We start from the raw sequence: 17,998 nt of genomic DNA, 5'->3' as shown, positions 1-17,998 counted from the left end.
TATGTTAGTGTGATCTACTTGTAGGCACGTGTCAGGTGGGATCTGAGATATAAGACCTCTGCTGCCGACAAACATGCATTGTGTCTTTGTCGTGTTGAGCAGCAAACCATTCATGTGAAAATATGCCTTAGCTTGTGACAGAGCCACTTCTCCCTTGTGAACGAGATCTTGAATATTCGCTACTTCTCCAGTGTGGATGAGCTGCGTGTCATCTGCGTACTGTATGACCTGGCAGTCGGGGATGTGCTGCGAGAGGTCATTTACAAATATAGAAAACAATATTGGACCAAGCACTGATCCTTGAGGAACACCATAAGCAACTTCAAGTTTATTAGAAATATGTTTACCTATTTTGACTGACTGAGTTCTTTTGAGAAGGTAGCTTTGGAACCAAAAGGAATCGACTCTTAACATTCTTAGTTTCCTTAATAATATTTCATGATTAACGCTGTCGAAAGCTTTTGATAAGTCACACAGCGTTACTAATGAAATGTTTCTCCTGTCAATAGTGTCGAATAGTGAATTGGACAGAGTAAGCAGAGCGCTTTCTGTAGAAAGCTTAGGTCTGAAGCCATGTTGCGTATCACTGAGGAGGTGATTGCTTTCAAGGTGTGAGGTGAGTTGAGCAGCAATAACCTTTTCAAGAACTTTTGAGATAATTGGAAGAAGTGATATGGGTCTATAGTTTTTCGGTTCCATAGCGTCTCCTGTTTTAAAAATGGGTACTACTAAAGCGTGTTTCCAAGATTCTGGGAAATTTCCTGTTGCAATTGACGAATTAATTATACATGTAAGATACGGAATAATTATAGGCAGTGATTCTTTTATAAATCGAAGTGAGATATTATCAGAGCCACAAGAAGAAGTGTTTTTTAAATGTTTTATTATCAATATAATGGTATTGCTATCAGTTGGCTGGGGTCTAAACATGCTACAGGATGGACCGCTGGTGTTATTGTTGTTGGGTACAGGCACATTCTGATTATGCTCGCTATTTTGGTGTGTTTTTTCAAAGGTAATTTTCCCAACATTAGCAAAAAATTTATTGAAACTTTCCACTTTCTTTCTCAGTGTTTCCTCATCTTTATCAATTTCTAGCGTAGCTTTGCATATATCTTTGGAGATAACCTGGTTTAATATTTTCCACGTGGCAGCACTATTCCCTCTGTTGCTCTCAAGCTTGTTGCTATAATACTCTGATTTAGATTTTTTTTATTGACATTTTCACTTCTTTTTTAAGTTCCTTATACGTGGACTGTAGGTTTACGTTAGACCTGTCATTTTTAAGATTTATTTGTGCTGCATCTCGCTCGTGCATCAGTGCTCGTAAGTGCTCGTTCATCCAGGGGGCGAAGGGCCTTCTCACTTCTCTTGTGACGAGAGGAGCACACTTGTTTAAACAGTTATTGAAAATGCTCGTAAATATATTGACTTGGGTGTCAACATTGTCTGTTATGAATATATTATTCAACGTTTGAGTTTCTTGACTTAGTAAATCGCATATTGTTTCAGATGAGTAAGATGTCAGATCACGAAATGTTTTTACTACTGGTGGACGCTTTGTCTTTTTTAAGTTTACAGTCACGCTGATGAGCTCGTGTTTTTACTACTGGTGGACGCTTTGTCTTTTTTAAGTTTACAGTCACGCTGATGAGCTCGTGGTCGCCAACAGGACACGGCATTGTGTCTGTGTGTAATATGGACTGAGTCTTATTGGTAACTATTAAGTCTATGAGGGTGGCAGAAGTGGGGGTGATTCTCGTGGGTTTGCTAATTACCTGTGTCAGTTTGGTGTTAAAAATAATTTGCTTCATCTTACTATTATCACATAAAACGTTGTCATTAAAATCTCCTAAAATATAAAATGGCTTATCTTTTAAGCTAACATATCTAATAACATCCGTTATATAGTCATAAGATTCACAGCGAGCTTTTGGGTGTCGGTACAGGCAGCCAATTATAACACTGGGAAACTTGCTGCTCTGCACTGTCACCCACACGTCCTCAACACCTTGCGCTCTTACAATGTCGATTTCGAGTGGAACTACCGTAAATACATCTCTGATATATATACAAACACCTCCTCCCCTACCTTTGTCGCATCTGTACACTTTGTATTCGGGTATGTATATATAATCGTCAGGAAAATCGTTACACAACCATGTCTCACTAATACATAGTACATCTAGTTCCTTTTCCCTTACAAGGAGTTCTATCTCCTCTTTGCAGCCTAACAAGCTTTGGGCATTAATGTGAGCAATTGTTATTTTGTTCCTTGGTTTGGGAGACATGCTGGCCCTACCTTCTTCGCCGAGTTCCTATTTGGTGTAAAGGTGACACAACTTCGACAGGGACAACAGACGAGTGTGTCAGGCCATCAACTGGAAGGGCTGTTTACAGGATGATGATGATAATAAAGTTAAGCCTACTGATGAAGAATTTAAGCATTTTTACGAAGATTTACGAGGCACTGCCACAAGCAGCCACGTTGATCAATGCCGAGATGTGACTGTGTCGATTCCAGTTTTAGACGATCTGATCTCCCCTGGTGAGGTCAGTGCCCAGGTGGATCACATCAAGGCAGACGAAGCGTGTGGCCCGGACGGCATCTCACCTGGAGTGTTCAAGCTTTTACCAGTTCAGTGGTTAATGATTATCACAACTGTTCAGTACGATATTTGCCACCGCTCAGCACCCTACGTCCTGGACTAGGGCTAAGTTTTCCACTATATTCCAGAAGGGCGACCGGAAAGACACAAGGAACCATAGAGGCATTAGTGTAATGAATAGCGTTGCTAAATTATTTGATATGGTTGTATGTTCGAGATTAGAGAAGTGGTTCACTCCGTACCGTGAACAAGCTGGTGCACAGAAAAGGCGTGGCTGTCTCGAACATATTGTAACATTGCGTATACTGACCGACTTAGAGAAAGAAAAAGTTATTCGTGACATTCATTGACTTGAGCCAAGCATACGATCTGGTACCGAGACACATGTTAATACGAATCCTTAAACGCTTGGGGTGTGGCGCGGTGATGTTGGCTGTTATCGCTGCCATGTACAGTGTGACCGAGAGCGTTATCGGCACCGCGGTGTTCACGGCCACGCTGTGAGCGTGACAAGGCTCCCCGACATCGTGCCTACTGTTCGTTCTTTACGTTAATGACTTGATTAAATTAATAAAAGAGAACTGTGAGAACGATGGGTTTTTAAAGTGGCTGCATGTTTCAATACTGATGGATGATACACCGTTTTGCTTGCTGCAGCACGCGAAAGAATGATCTCCAAGTTATCTCTAATGAAGCGATTTTGCGATGATTACGACATGAAGGTAAATGAGTCCACCACCATCACCATCATCACCACCATCACCACACCACATCACTACGTCTCAGCCTCACATGTCTAAATTTGCCACGTAACGCACATCACACGTGTCGCCGCTCCTACACACACACACACACACACACACACACACACACACACACAGAGAAAGAGGAATTATGAGTGTGATATAAATATGTTGATTCGTCCGTGGAAGTCTTTAGCACAGCGAGAAGTGCCAGAGGGGAGTGGGCGGCGAGTGGGCGGGAGCGAGCGCGGGAGTGGGCGGGGATAGGCACATGTTGACAAATAACGGGCGCGTGGGAGGGCAAGTTCAGGTGAACACACGCACGCTGGCACACTCACCTGAGACTGTGCGTGCAGGCGTGCAGGTGTGCAGGCGTGCAGGCGTGGGTCGGTACAGGCACGTGATGGACCTAAGGGTGATTGCAAGGGCGTGCTGAACACGGGGGCGGCGTGGGGGATGCGTAGGGGGGAAATGTAGCGAGGTGCGCGGAGGTGCGGGTGAGGCAGCACCCCGCCCACCGCCCACCGGTCCCGCCCACCGCTCGCCGCCCCCGCCCACCGCTCGCCGCCGCACGCTACTCCGAGCCTTACGGGGGCGCGGCGTGCGGGCGCGGGTGGCGTGGCGGGCGGGCGGGCGAAGGGGACGCCGCACCCGACCAATGGGAGGCCTCGGGAGGGCTGGGGCGGGGCGCTGCCACCACCATCAGGATATTAATTACACGGACTCCCGCCATTCTTCCCTCCCTTCCTCATTCCCTCCTTCCCTCCAACATTTACCTTCCTCCTGCCCCCCCCCTCCTCCTCCTCCTCCTCCTTGTGAGTCCTACAGCCACACCACCACCACCACCACCACCATCACTTCTCCGAGGCCTCATTACCACCCCAAACACGCCCAGGACGCTCTCTCTCTCTCTCTCTCTCTCTCTCTCTCTCTCTCTCTCTCTCTCTCTCTCTCTCTCTCTCTCTCTCTCTCTCTCTCTCTCTCTCTTGTTTGGTTTTCCTTTGTATTCCTTTGCACTCCTCCTCCTCCTCCTCCTCCTCCTCCTCCTCCTCCTCCATATACATCCGCCGTGGGGACACTCCAGCCTCATAAACACTCTGAAACTCTTAAGGGATTCCATCTTAGTTCAGCCGCAGGCAGAGAGGAAGAGAGAGAGAGAGAGAGAGAGAGAGAGAGAGAGAGAGAAAAGAGAGAGAGAGAGAGAGAGACACCTTGCACCTCCTTCTCTCGTTGCCTCCGATCCTGACAACGACGTGTTTACCAAGATCCGCTCTTCTCTCTCTCTCTCTCTCTCTCTGATACTGACGGTGTTTTTGTAATTTTTTGTGGTTTTTTGTATGTTTATTTTGTCTATTTATTTGTTTTTACGCGTGTGTGTTTGCTTATTGGTTTATGTTTCTTTATCTTGATTACTTTTTTGTTTTGCTTTGTCCAATTTGTCTTCGAGTGCTCGTTTGTGTGTACGTGTGTGTATGCATCTATGCGTCTCTCTCTCTCTCTCTCTCTCTCTCTCTCTCTCTCTCTCTCTCTCTCTCTCTCTCTCTCTCTCTCTCTCTCTCTCTTAGTTTCTAAAACAAAACACACACAGACACACACACACACACACACACACACACACACAACCGTAGCTGGCATTCCTCAGTCTCCCTTCACTCAGTTCCTCAGTTCCTCAGTCTTTCACTTTCTAAACCCCTCAGTCCCTCAGTCTCTTGGTTCCTCAGTTTTCAGTCTCTCTTCTTTTAGTCTCTCTTCTCCCAGTTTCTCCTCTCTCTCTCTCTCTCTCTCTCTCTCTCTCTCTCTCTCTCTCTCTCTCTCTCTCTCTCTCTCTCTCCACCACTATCTTCATCACCCAATGTTCATTATCACCACAGGGAGGTGAGATAGTGTTATGCTTGTTGAGGAAGGCTTGGGGAGGTGGGGATGGGGGAGGGAGGGTGGAGGAGATGGGGAGGGGAGAGTGCGGGGGAGAGGAGATTCATTAGGGTGACATTGCTATTCGCGAAAATGAAACAGTAAACCTTATGACTTATCTTGCCTCCTCCTCCTCCTCCTCCTTCTCCTCCACCGGCTCTTTCACTACCACCACCACCACCTCCTCCTCCTCCTCCTCCCTCTTTCACCATGACCACTCATGACCGCTTGCAGTGTTACCAGACGCCATTATCTCCACATCTCTCCTTTAACCAACTTTCTTTTATTCTTCCCTTCAAATAACCTGCTCTTCCCGTCAATGTAAGAGACGTAATGCGTAATTTCGTGTGTGTGTGTGTGTGTGTGTGTGTTTTGTTTTAGATACTGACAGAGAGAGAGAGAGAGAGAGAGAGAGAGAGAGAGAGAGAGAGAGAGAGAGAGACGCATTAATACACATATAAATGAGCACTCAAAGACAAACTAGGCAAGACAAACACACACACACACACACACACACACACACACACACACGTAAAAACAAATAGATAAATAGACAAAAAACACACAAAAAAACACAAAAATTTCAAAAACACTGTCAGTATGAGAGAGAGAGAGAGAGAGAGAGAGAGAGAGAGAGAGAGAGAGAGAGGGAAGAGCGGATCTGGTAAACACGTCATTGTCAGGAGCAGAGGCGCCTAGAGGAGATGCAAGGTCTCTCTCTCTCTCTCTCTCTCTGCTTCTGAACTAAGCTGGAATCCCTTAAGAATTTCAGAGTGTTTATGAGGCTGGAGTGTCCCGCGGCGGATGTATATGGAGGAAGAGAAGGAGGAGGAGGAGGAGGAGGAGGAGGAGGAGTGCAAAGGAATACAAAGGAAAACCAAACAACAACAGATCCTTAGGTCCTTGCAAGGCTGTTTAGTAATTACTTCTAACTTGCCACAGAGCAGAGAGGCCATCAGGGTGAAGAGACAGAATAGAGAGGAGGAGGAGAAGTAAGAGGAAGAGGAAGAAGAGGAAGAGGAGGAGTGCAAAGGAATACAAAGGAAGACAAACATCAACAGATCTCGAGGTTCTGACTAGAGAGAGAGGACATGATTGGGAAGAATGAAGAGAACAACAACAACAACAACAACAACAACAACAACAACAATTACAACAACACAGATGCGTTCGAGGCGAAAAGGAAGGAAAATTAGAAGGAAGGGAGGAAAAAAAAAGAAGAAAAAGGAGAAAATTCAGCATATCTCCGAGAACGCAAGAAGTTCCAGAATTCTGTGTCGAAAGGTTTAAATTGTTGAGTCACCGCCATGTTTGGGGAGGTGACTGGGAGGAAGGTGAGCGGGAAAATGGGTGGGAGGAGGGAGGCATCACAATGAGGCCTTTTTCTTTTTTCTCACTCTTTTCCATCTCTTACTCCTTTCCTTTTCCTTCCACTTCCACCACCACCACCAACAACAACAACAACAACAGCACAGTAAGAAAAAACCGTCGTTCTAGAAAGAAAAGAAAAAGGAAAAGAAAATGTGACGAAACTGTAACAGGGTGGCGCAGAGAGACAGATTTGGAGGTGCTTCGTCTTTGTCAGCAAACCTGTGACGGAGGGCACAAAAAATACAAAAAAATATCAGAACACCGAATACAGGACTGAGTGTGAGCCAAGGAGGGCGAGAGGGGCAGAGGGATGAAGGCGTCATAGTGGCGAGTGTGTGCTTTATGTAGCCTTGTCAGCGTGTGTCTTGCTGGCACACACTTGTTTGATAAAGACGTAAAAGTTGTTACTTTCCTGTGCCGGAATCTTCTCCCGAATATTGAGTTCTTGCATGCATTTCGTGCCAGACATGTTTATTTTCACTGTTTTCAATAAGATAAAAAAAAGAAAAGAAATGAAGTAACGCAGAATTGAGTCAACAAATGCTCTTTGGAAAAAAAAAGTTGTATCTTAATGTTATCAAAGGAATGTAATTTTATCTTAATGAAACTGCAGTGCACCAGAGTTTTAGTCGTAAAGGTGTGAAAGTTTTCAGATCTTTACAGGTATGAATGCAGAAACAGCGAAGGTCTAAGGTTTGATTGTCTGCCGTGGCATGCGGGTGATTGCGTTTTGTAGAGGAGTTTTTTGCCCTTCATTTTGTAGAGGAGTCGGGCCGCGTTTGACAAAAGAAGTCTCTTTGATGAAAGATGGGCGTTCATTTCTTGTTAGGTAAGACAGATGGAGCATGTGCGCAGGACTCCAGTGTGTGCCGCCCGTGTACCCTGGATTCCCGAACATGTCCGTCTATTTGTGTGATCACACGCACATATTCATGCTTGTTAGAATATCTGCCACTTGCTTCATGGGATCGTTTTTCTAAACATTTCGTCGTGTAATACAGGCTGTGGTTGAAGCTGCTGCAAGTTTTCCAGAGCGTATTCATGATTCTAGTGATACTTTAACACGCATTCTGCACCACTGAGAGGAAAGCCAGTGTGGAGAACAATACCAATCATCGCTGAACCCTTTGAAAATAATCTTCATGAGAGAGCAAAGCGGTCAAGGATTCAGATCATTATCTTCGCTCATTATTATAAATAGTTTCTCAAGGACCTGTCTTGTTTTTCTTGTGTTTATGTTAAAAGAACATTTATTTGTATCGGATTCCATGAGCTGCTTATCTTTTTTTTTTTTTTCGTCTTTGAATGACTGATGTGTTAAAAGAGGAATATGAAGAAGCCTCCGGCACTGAATTTCACCATCAACCTTAATTTCGCCTGTTAAATTTTATGGGAACGGCAGCGAAGCATTTTTTTTTACTATTTTTTTTCATCTCGGCCAGCTTTCTTCACACTTAAAAAAAAAGAAAATCACATTGCGCAAGAGAAACAGGCAATTGGCGACCTCCCTCTTCGTGTGTGTGTGTGTGTGTGTGTGTGTGTGTGTGTAGGTGGATCTTTCAAGCAGACAGTTACCTGAACGTGTATCGAGAGTAGTAATTAGCGGGCAGGTGGCTGGGTTCGTTGCCATACATCTGCTCTCCCTCCCAATTGCCCCTGCTTTCCCTCTTCCTCTCCCTTTGCCTCTCCCTTTCCCTCTCCCTCTCCCTCTGCCTCTCCCTCTCCCTTGACCATCACTATCCATTACAGTGGATAACTCAATGCACTCCCTGCTTTGCCGGTTGGGACCATTTGGGATCTGTTTACCCTGGCCTGAGTCCACCGTGCATGTGTGCGTGTGTGTGTGTGTGTGGGATGGGGGGGAAGGGAGATATATTCGTATTTTTTTGCACTATAATTTTTTTTTTATGATAATTAGTGTTCTATTTTATTATGTAATTGTTTATGGTATTCAAAGCAAAGTGTATTAAACTGAAATGTGTAGTAAATAGGTACTTGTGTATGTGCGTGCGTGTGTGTGTGTGTGTGTGTGTGTGTGTGTGTGTGTGTGTGTGTGTGTGTTGGTTCATGATTTGCTCGTCTGTCAAAGTGTCAGTTCTTTTTTTTTTTAACATTGTTCTTTGCTTACTTGTCTTTATATTTTCCGGAGGTGGGTGTTTGTAGCCTTCCACACATTTTCTTATTCCACCCGGGCTCGTTTTTTTTCCCCTCGTTCAATTTTTTTCTTGCATTTTTACGCCTCTTTCCATCTGTGTACATCTATTTCTTTTCCCCTCGCGAGTATCTTTTTATGTATCCATGTATTTGTCCTTCTAGTTAAGCAATCTGCAAGCCCCGTGTTTTCTTAGTGTGGTTTTCTACTTCCCTAAACTATAACACTTTTATTACTACGTTTGCATGGCTTCACAACGTTCGCCATGCAGTACAGGAGCACGCCAGCTGAAAAATGTGTTTCGCGGCTGAATTTGCTTTTTTCTTATTTTGTCCCCCCCTTTTTTTTACACGTCCTCTTCCACTTGCATATGGAGAGTTACATACAATAGATGGTACAGTAAAGGTTCTATAACACTGCCCTCTCTCTCTCTCTCTCTCTCTCTCTCTCTCTCTCTCTCTCTCTCTCTCTCTCTCTCTCTCTCTCTCTCTCTCTCTCTCTCTCTCTCTCTCTCTCTCTCACCGTCTTTGTTTTCTCTTGAACCTTCAGTCTCTTTCATTGGTTTATAATCTGATTACATAATTGTATTTTCTTGTACACTAAAGGTTGATTTACTCCATGTTAGTTTTTCGTTCCTTCCCTTGGTCACTAGACTTTGTTCTTCGGTGGGGAGGGTAATTTGTGCAAAGGTTCACTTCTGCCATATGATAAACGTGTAAGTGAAACTCTTCATGCAACACCGTATGCTTGCTTTCTTCTTTTAAATGAGTGATAACTTAAGGAAAGGTTGATTTCTACTGTACACCAGGAAACTGTCTAGCTGATCCTCTTCATGTGTGCATCTCACCCTACGGAAAAATACTGATAGTTATATCAATTTATGTTTGTTTTCCCGTGTTAACTTAACGGGAGTCACAGCTTAAAACTCCCATTCTCCTGTCACGCTATATGGGTTGAGAGGGGAAAAATTTACTTGTAATCAGTCCAGGTGCAGTAAAAATCCTCATCACGTTCAGCGTCTACGTGAAGTGATGCAAAGATACGAGACAGTACGAAAGTCTCTTCTAGACAGAGTGGGATGAAAAGCTTTTCGTCTCATCAACTCCTCTCCTCAAACTGACTGTCTTCAGCCTCTCTCTCACCGCCGCAATGTTGCATATCTAGCTGTCTTCTACCGCTATTTTCATGCTAACTGCTCTTCTGATCTTGCTAACTGCATGCCTCTCCTCCTCCCGCGGCCTCACTGCACAAGACTTTCTTCTTTCTCTCACCCCTATTCTGTCCACCTCTCTAATGCATGAGTTAACCAGTATTCTCAATCATTCATCCCTTTCTCTGGTAAACTCTGGAACTCCCTGCCAGCTTATGTTTTTCCACCTTCCTATGACTTGAATTCCTTCAAAAGGGAGGTTTCAAGACACTTATCCTTCAATTTTTTATTACTGCTTTGACCCTTTTATGGGACTGGCATTTCAGTGGGCATTTTGTTTTTATTGTTTTTTTGTTGCCCTTTGCCAGTGTCCCTCCTACATAAAAAAAAAAATGGAAGCGTGTTTTTTTGTTGCCCTTTGCCAGTGTCCCTCCTACATAAAAAAAAAAAAAAAAATGGAAGCGTGTATGTTGTAATTTAACCTCCTTTACTTATTTTTCATTTCCTTTTTCGAATTTTTAGGTCTGTTTCTAACTGGTTCCGGAATTTTTAGTGCTGTGATTGGTTTGAAATGTATGGTGGTGTGTGGCAATTTTTGCAATAAATTATTGGTGTAAGCCTTTGGTGATGGTGGATTCGTGTTATCAGTGTTAGGGAAAGCCGACATGCAGACTGTTGTAACTCATTATATTTCCTTGCCGCCCGGCTTCTTCCTTCTCCGCAATAAACTTTCTTGTCTCGTCCTTCATGCAAACGACATCATAAGTTTCAACAAAGTTCTGTGTTTGGCAGCTTGCATTGACGCTTTCAGCAAGGTCATGTTAGGCTTAATTACTTTGTTTACTGTAACATTACTGAGGTGGTGCTGCAAGTATTAAGGGAGCTTCGTCCATTCATACGTGTGTGCAAGAGACACATTTTTCATACTGTGATAGTGTATCCTCACATACACCAATGTTAAACTACCAGAAAATTTTGTTCTTTTTTCATATTGCCCTTTACTCACTATCATAGGATTATGTTAGCTGGCTGCTTTTGTATGTTTGTGTACACATTAGGCACGTAAGCCTGAAATTCTTACGACTCTCCGTTTTACTCATATTTCGAAAGTTTCTTACATAAATTCTATAATTTTCGTAACATAAATTGTATAATTTTTCAACATTAATGGTCATCCGTTCTGTGAAAAGTAACAATACCGGAATGTTCTGGTTATTATTTGCACTGGCTGTTATATTTGATTATCCTTCAAATGGAAATCTTCATGAGGTAAATGTGAAGGCATCTTCAGAATCAGAATCAGACTACCGCCTTCTGCCACCCTGCCTCTGAGGAGAGGCGCCACCTGGCTCTTGTGCCCTCAGGTTTACTCATCCCTTCGCCTGCCTCCAATGTTACCACAAAAATGTTTTTTTTTTTTTTTTCCTATACTGTCTTTTTTGCACGGCATTTTTGTCATTGACCTGGATGAAATGAAAGATTCATCAACTTTTATGGCTTTAAGGGAGAATTCAATATATAAATTTTATTAGTTTATTACATATTAATATATTAACTATTTCGTATATATATATATATATATATATATATATATATATATATATATATATATATATATATATATATATATATATATATATATATATATATATATATATATATATATATATATATATATATATCCTATATAATGAAGGTTTCCTATATGTACTTCTTCTTTAAGTTTGTGTAGTTAATGATTAAATAAAGTTGTTGATCCATTCTCTTTTAGCAGATCTTGTTAGTGTTCTCGACTCGTCCTGTTTCCTCCACTCACCATTGCCATTATCTTCACTCAGCCCTCAGAAGCCTCGGAGTGTGCTGGCGTTTTAAGGTTGCAGTGGGTCACAGAGCAATGAGTCTCGTGTATTCATATTCATAGTAGGAAACCTGCCCATGAAAATCTGGGGACGAGGATTCAGTGGGAGGAGAGGCACTTGGAGCCCTGTGTGCGGCGATGCTCAGGTAGGGAAGGCTCATTTAATCGGACACAGGAGGGAAATATCTACTCGAGACATCGGCGTGGGCTGAGCTGCTTGGTAGTTGAGTAGGAAGGAGCTGCGAGGGAGCACACCTGGGATTGAGCCTCTCTCTGCTGTGTGGACGATGGGAAGCTTGTGTGCCATATCCACTCCTAGGGTTGGTTGTGTTGGCTTTCTTTATGGTCGTGAACGTTTTCTGCTGCAAGGTGTGTTGACGTGCAAAACAAACAAGGAAACTTTTTTGTTGTGTCATTTTTCAGCGTTCGGCTAATTAAGCAACTACTTGGACAGAACATGCTAAGATTGGTTGCATTATATTTTTATGCGTTAATGAGTGCTTTTCGCTTTAAGGTTTATTAGCTCCATAAAAACAAATGCAACTTTTCAGCGTTTCACTAGTTCAACAGGTATACACATCTGTTCCAGTAGAGAAAAGGTTGGCATTAGTTGTGTCATCTTTCCTCACATTCAGGAAAGCTTTGCTCTCCAAAATATATTTAGATGCATGGACACTAGACTACAGTACTGACTGATAGATGCACGTAAATGCAATTGTTTTCTGTGATGTATCGAAGCTTTGTTGAAAAGAAGGAACCTCCCTGGCTCTGCCTTCATGTGTCCGGCCAGCCGCTGCAACGTGTGCTGTGCGATGTATTTTTGAGCTTTACAAGTATGAAGGCATTCCATTCAGTTGATGGGAACCAATTTTCACAACGATGCAATTGTTCAACGAATTTCACTGGATATGTTTCAGTTTCATTATACCTCTATATGAGTTTTGACGTAGAAATGCACAAATATTATGTAACGCTCTCTCTCTCTCTCTCTCTCTCTCTCTCTCTCTCTCTCTCTCTCTCTCTCTCTCTCTCGTGTGTCGGTATCGCTTATGAGATAACCAATTCCTTTATTCACTGCTTGATATGGATTTTGCCTCAGTATAAATAGCGAGCATCACTATGTACAGCTATTCATATTTTCCTCGGCACCACTGCACCACTCACACCAAGACAGTGCTATAAATATAGACCAGAATCAGGGAAAGTCGGAAATCTCACCCTCGCTAAAGGAAGTCAAATTTACATATAAATGAACTGAACTTATACAATCAAGGGGAGGCGGAGGAGACAATGCCAAAGGGTCACTCGGGGCACGAATAGGACCTGAAGAATGTACCGCCGGTCTTGAGTGCAGAGTGAAACTAAAGGCAAAGTATATGCTGGTGAAAATTTTGTTGCTTTGTTAAAAGTCGATTGCCTTAATTTGCTAACATTATTATTATTATCTAATTCGTCAGCTAAATGAAGATATGTTTGATATATCAGTAAAAATTACATATCATATTTAACTGAACCTGTATTGTCATCATTTCTGCGTTGGAAATTCTAATCGCTTTGAGAATTCCCTTGCTACGTCATGCCATGCGCGTCCCTTGTTAAAGCGTTCATCCTTCACTGATTGATCGCTTGATCGGTTTCTAGACTTTTATATTGTTACTATAGTCTGTAGAGTAGTTTTGTAGCCTACAAAAGACTAACTTACTCATTCTCTCTTCTGCGTGTTCATGGAGATCATTTTTACAGGTTCGTAAATATGAACTAAAGAAAACCATCATGAAATGGTTAGCAAGATTGTAAAAATGTGTGTGCTGTGTGTCGCCTCAAAACTTTTTTTTTTTCCCGATGAGAGAGTGGTCTGTATGGCGCTCCTGGAATACTGAGTGCATCTTTGTTTCCTGCTTCCGTTCCCTCGTTTTTTGGGAATAACGTTAAAATAAACACTTGTATTTTGCTCGTATTGTGTCGTAGACTGTTTTAGACTTAAATGTAATTTTCATTACCATCGTTTATTTACAAGGGTGAATAGTTGAGGCATTCCCTTCTAAAAGCAATGTTAAAATCTACGTAGAAGAGTTTTCTGAGTTTTGTAAATGCAGAACAAAATAAATTAACTTAAGCTCTGGTGTTAGCAAGTCAATCCACGTCAGTGAGGGCGACAGTTCCCAAACAAAGGCTAATTGCTTCCCAACTCTAACTGAAGGTAAACAGATCAACATTTCTTTGTGATGTATCATAGTTCACTTTGTTAAGGTCAGTTAGGTTTTTGTAAGTCAGTCTGTCCGTATGTCGGCTTCAATGTATGTATGTCTTTGTTTTTTGCCCTTGACTTTGTTGGTCTGTCTGACACTATTTCTGTCTGTCTGTCTCTCTGTTTGTCTGCTTCTGTCTATTTATCTGTTTGTGTCTATCTGTTTCGTCTGTCTACCTGTTTGTTTGTTTGTCTATCTGTCTGTTTATATGTTCGTCTGCTCTCTCTCTCTCTCTCTCTCTCTCTCTCTCTCTCTCTCTCTCTCTCTCTCTCTCTCTCTCTCTCTCTCTCTCTCTCTCTCTCTCTCTCTCTCTCTCTCTCTCTCCTCATCTCCGAGAAAATGGAAGTAAAACAAGTATTTACGCAATACATTTTCTCCTCCACAATGCCACGGAAAACCTTCCTTCCCATTTTATCCAAAGTTTTCTCATTCCTTACTGTCCCTCTCCCTGGTCTGCTGTGCCCTCTGTTACCCTTTCATACTTCTTTACATTCCTTCCTTCCTTCCTTCATCTTTACCTGTGTTTCACCTTGAAAGTTTCCGCATAGTTACTTTCCATGTGTTCCTGTGTGTGTGTGTGTGTGTGTGTGTGTGTGTGTGTGTGTGTGTGTGTGTGCCTGCCTTGTAGCAGGTAGTAGGTTGGTATTTCTCAACTCGTCAGTCTTATAGAATTATTGTCACGCTCATGTTTGTTTGTCTAGTCTTGTATATTTTCACTTCATTAAATTCCGCTTCAGAGTTTTTCTTTTCCATATTTATGTTTGAATTAATGTTTGTTTGCTCATAATCCCGCTTTCATTCCTCATGGTTGGCAGGCTTCTTATTTCATACCACTGCTTCTCTTATTAATTTCCGAATGAGAGAGAGAGAGAGAGAGAGAGAGAGAGAGAGAGAGAGAGAGAGAGAGAGAGAGAGAGAGAGAGAGAGAGAGAGAGAGAGAGACTAAATTTGTGCTACCATTACCCTGTTTATTGTGAAAATAATGCTAAACATATTTAATCGAATTATTTTAAGTTAGCGTTCCTCTTAACTTGGAGTGATTACTATTAAAAAAAATATTGCACTTCCTTTGGCTTATGTGGACAATTTTGTCCTCTATTATTTTGAGAGAAAAATGGGAGTATTTTGTCCCCTAAGCATCAATGATTATACCACTATCTTGTTAAGCATTGGGTTTTCTTAAGCAAACACTATTATCATGTATTGTGCATACATGTACACACAAAATGCTACAAAACTATCAGTAAAATATTATATAATGAACAATATTGTATAACATTGTAGTGCCATTTGACTCTTGCCTTACCTTGCATTCCTGCTCCTCCCTTCCTGTTCCCCTCAGGACACTGTGTCGTGACCTTCCACTTCTGTCTCTTAAGTGCTCGTTTACTTATGTTGGAGAGCTGCACTACCTCAGAAAGCGCTATTTTGTACATTACCAATGTGACTAATGTTTCCTCTATTATATCATGCGGTGATATGGTTCTCTGATACTGAAGTATTCTTTCCTTCCTTCTCCTTTAGGATATCTGTGTGCGTACATGTCTTTACATAACGTGGCTTTATTCACTTAATGTTACTGGTACATTTTTTTTTCTCATATTTATCGTATTAATGTATTTATTCAGTTTGCTTACCTTTGCCTTCTTTGTGATATTTTAATTGGTCCTCATTTCTGTAGCTATTATGTTAGTGTTCTTAAAAATAAGTTTACTTTTATTTATCGTCATTGTAAAATTCGTGGTTTCTAAACCCATCGTATTAATGTTGTTTTATTAAGTTCACTTATCTTTTCATCCACCTTTCCTATAGTTATCGCATTGATATTTATTACTTATCCAACTCACTTGTTTTTCATCACTATTATAAATTCACAAGTCGACCTTCATTTCCGCTCTGTTGTGTTTCCAGCCGGCTGTTCCTTACCGTCCTGACCCACAGCCCTCCTGACCCTCACTAGGTCCACGCAACTGAGAAATTCTCTTATGCCTCCCATTTTCCTTCCTTTCTGCAGTTCGACCTTTCCCCCACAGGCCTTCCCTTCCACTCCACTTTCCTTCACCAACAAGTTAATTACGTGAAGGTCTGGGTATTTCCATAAACTTCATTCATTCAATTTAAAAAAGTAGGAAACACTTTTGGAACATAGTTAATGAGAGAAAGCCTCATCTTTCGTTCTCCTTGACGCCTCACAAATAAGTTATTTTTTGGTTCCCCCTGATTAATGTCTTAAAACTGAATAGCACTTTATTCCTCGTTATTTCCTTGTGACCCGGAACAACGAGCTTAATGCCTCACCAAAACCTTGTCCCCTGAGGAGGTGCAATTATTTTATCGTATGTTTAGCAGAAAAGACATTGGTATTTTAAAGACGTGGCGATGAGTTTGTGTATTAAGAGAGTGCGTATATTGAGAGTGTTTATAGGAGACTGTATGACGAGTGTGTATGACGAGTGTGTGCTATACGTATAGCAGAGTGCTTTAGGAGTGTATTATGAGTATGTAGAGTGTATATTAGGAATGTGCATTATGAGTGGGTGTAGAAGAGTGTATTATGAGTGTGTATAAAAGTGTATTTGATTGTGCATAAAGGAGTGCATTAGCAGTGTGCATTATATTGTATTACCAGTATATATGAGAATGTATTACCAGCGTGCACAAGAGAGTATATTACCATTGTCTATTGAAGAGTGTATTTCCAGTGTGTATACGAGAGTGTATTGAGTGTGTATTACCAGCGTATATATGAGAGTCAACTGCAAATGTATATAAGAAGGGCAGATTGATATACAAGACGATAGACCGAAAAAAATAGAGGATAGACAGAAAAACAGGCAAGCAGTAAAATAAAATAAAGTAAAATTTGAATTGTGCAACAGAAATTGCAAGCTCGACGGACAGGCAAAAAGCCACTCAAATGGAAAGATGAATAGGCAAGCAGACAGAGAGACAGGAGACCAAAAATAAAAGAAATGATGAAGAAGAAAGAAAAGAGGAAAAAGAAAAGAGGAAAGAAACACAGAAACCTACACAAAACTCCTGCAGACATCTAGTTCAGCAGACAACCAGACATGCAGTTAAATAAAAAGTTCTAAAAAAAGCAGGCAAACATAGAAATAAGAGACAATACAGTGAGTGAAATTAGAAAAAAAAAAAAATGCAGAAACGCTTGTAAAAACCCGCAAACACCAAATTCAAAGGACAGACACACAAACATGAATCAAAATATGAAAACGAGTAAAAATTGCAGAAAAAACGCACACAATTGTTAAGGTTAGCAGAAATACACACCTAAACAAACATGATGAATCAGGAGTAGAGGGGTGAGTGTGCACATTGCATAACTGCTCACCAGCCCGCCCCATGACACCTTCAGTCACCCACACACATTACAGCGCTGACGTCAAGCCGCCTCCCACTTCCTTCCTTGGCCCAGCGCGCCTCGCCCCGGTGGCTGCGGCTCAACCACGTACTGCAGCGCCAGGTGGTGACGGGAACGACCAAAGTCGACCATACCAGGCTGTCGGATTTTCAGCGAGATATTTTGGTTTAGATTTTATTGGTTTTCGTTTGTAATATTGAGAGAGAGAGAGAGAGAGAGAGAGAGAGAGAGAGAGAGAGAGAGAGAGAGAGAGAGAGAGAGAGAGAGAGAGAGAGAGAGAGAGAGAGAGAGAGAGAGAGACTATTTGCAAAGACTGGTTTCTGCAGGTGCTTTTTTCCCTACTGAAGGTGGTTAATAATTGCATTATTCATTAAATACCACTGTAAAACCTTTTAATTTCCTAACCTATCCTAACCTATCACTAAAATCATGAGAAATGCCACAAAAAAAAAAAAAAACGTTAAAACTTCCACTAAACCAATTAAATCTAGTGGAGAATAGGCGCTGAAATGTTTGTGAATCCACTCCAAGGTTGTTCAGCGCTTTGCTTCAAAACTCCATGAGCATTAACGA

Source organism: Scylla paramamosain, unplaced genomic scaffold (assembly GCF_035594125.1).
Source record: "Scylla paramamosain isolate STU-SP2022 unplaced genomic scaffold, ASM3559412v1 Contig13, whole genome shotgun sequence".
In the NCBI taxonomy this organism is placed as follows: Eukaryota; Metazoa; Arthropoda; class Malacostraca; order Decapoda; family Portunidae; genus Scylla; species Scylla paramamosain.
The sequence above is the reverse complement of the archived record's forward strand: the minus strand, read 5'-3'. Positions refer to the sequence as shown.